Genomic DNA, 2327 nt, shown 5'->3' with positions numbered 1-2327 from the left:
GTTTGGTTTAAAGGTTTATAGGTTTATAAGTTAAAAAATACTCATAAATTTTCCCAATAGGCTTTAACTTTTAACTTTTAATTTTAAACTCTAGTTTTAACTTATTAAATTTTATATGCATTATATGTAGAGTCTCCTTTTCATTTATGATGATCAAATATGATAAGTATGATGATCAAATTTATGATAAGTATGATGACAAAATTTATGGTAAGGTATGATGACAAAAATTTATGGTAAGTATGATGACAAAAATTTATGATGATTTTGTCACACAAATTTATAATTAGTATGATGATTAATATCAATAAAAAATGGTTTGGTTTGGTTTTAAATTTTTCGTAAATGGTTTGGTTTAAATGGCTTAAAATGTTTAAACAGTTTGGTTTGGTTTTTATTATTAATAAATGGTTTGGTTTGGTTTTAAGGCCAAGAAACCAAACTGGGCCCATTGCTAGTTCCAATAAACCATATGGATGATGTCTTGGCATCTTTGCTCTACAACATGTATCACATGTTCGAACATAGTCTTCGACAAATCGTCCCATATGAGGCCACCAGAATGATCGTTGTACTAAATCCAACGTTTTAGTACTACCGAAATGCCTCGTTGTATATGTGTCATGAAAATTTTGGACTCCTTGAAGGCGACGAGAACCATTAGCAACATAGAAGAGTTTCTTAAAGAATAGTAATCTATCATGACATTCAATTGTCTGGCTGCTACCCTCTCTCAACCTTATTGAGGTCTACCATGCACCATAACCCCAAACCAAAGAAGAAGAGAAGGTGTTCAATTTTGCAAGAGGAGATAAATAGCAATATTGATATCATGACATCAACCATGCTATAGAACAAAGTCCTACCTTGCAGTTTTACTTTTCAGTGTACATGCATAGAGGAAACAATTCACACATTGCTATGAAATGTAAATATGGTTTGCCATGTCACACTTCTTCTTATTTACTACCAACACAATTCACTAGTAAAGATATATTACATGGTGGTCTTTTGCCAGAACCCCTCTTCCAAGGTTTGCAGGGACAAATCGGTGCGACGACGGGCTGAATCTCAGTGGATCGTAGCAGCAAGGCTTCTCTACCACTTACAATACCCGACCACATATTTAAGTCGTATGCAAAGGATTCATCTCCCCAATCGTTTGGAATTTCCATTCAGAGCCCTCAAGGCAACACTTCCACTACCTCAAGGGAGACTCTCGACACATGCTCTTGGGGACGCACAAGCGCCCCTATTATAAGTCGGGTAACAACCGGGGAGGTAGAGAGCGCCGCTTCTAGCATGGATTCTCACTTAGAGGCATTCAATCATAATCCTACACATGGTAGCTTCACGCCACTGGCTTTTCAACCAAGCGCGATGACCAATTATGTGAATCAACGGTTCCTCTCGTACTAAGTTGAATTACTATTGCGGCACCGCTCATCAGTAGGGTAAAACTAACCTGTCTCACGACAGTCTAAACCCAGCTCACGTTCCCTATTGGTGGGTGAACAATCCAACACTTGGCGAATTTTGCTTCACAATGATAGGAAGAGCCGACATCGAAGGATCAAAAAGCAACGTCGCTATGAACGCTTGGCTGCCACAAGCCAGTTATCCCTGTGGTAACTTTTCTGACACCTGTAGCTTCAAATTCCGAAAGACTAAAGGATCGATAGGCCATGCTTTCACAATTTGTATTCAACTGAAAATCAAACTCAAATGAGCTTTTACCCTTTAACTCTACCATTCCTTGCACTAGATACCCTAGCCCTAGTTTCTCCTACACCCATGGGCCTTATATGTTTAGGCCAAACTCTTCGTTTACTAACCCTAAGTGCATGCCTCTGGCCCTTATACTAACCCTGATACTAACAGCTATATTAACCACCATAATGCATGTGAGCATGATTCATATCATGGTGGCACTCATAATAAGCATAGTTTGTTCATAAACCATGATCTCCAAGATGATGCATATGAAGGAATTAGAATGTGCGGTCATTCTTCATTGTAATCATAATAATTAGGGTCACCTAAAATCATCAACAACAAATAGAAGGAGAAGACCGGAGAACACCAAAGAAGAACAAGGAGGACCGGACAACAAGACGAAAAAAACGAAGGGTCCGCCAGAGATGATGGTGACAAAGAGAAAGGGCGGTGGAAAGAATGACCAATGGCCAGAGAAGATGAACAAAGATGGGAGCAACCGAACCAACTGCCAAAAAATTGGCCGGTACGGACCGGACGAGCCAGACTAAGACGGCTCGATGGCTAGAACAACGATATCGACAGAGGAGAGGCTGGAGAAGCGCCGGCCG

The 2327-nt window shown here is 39.8% G+C and overlaps 1 pseudogene; it reads right to left on the bottom strand.

Annotated features, from left to right (window-relative positions):
• Positions 1–1045: 1045 nt before the first annotated feature.
• LOC147847778 (25S ribosomal RNA) lies at positions 1046–1876 on the bottom strand (annotated as a pseudogene; the record flags this gene model as incomplete).
• Between the last annotated feature and the right edge of the window lie 451 nt (positions 1877–2327).

Source organism: Azolla caroliniana, unplaced genomic scaffold (genome assembly GCF_043228905.1).
Source record: "Azolla caroliniana isolate FFs.n. ecotype wild unplaced genomic scaffold, voAzoCaro1.0.p SCAF_676, whole genome shotgun sequence".
NCBI lineage: Eukaryota > Viridiplantae > Streptophyta > Polypodiopsida > Salviniales > Salviniaceae > Azolla > Azolla caroliniana.
Note: the sequence above shows the minus strand (reverse complement) of the source record. Positions and strands in the feature narration are given on the sequence as shown.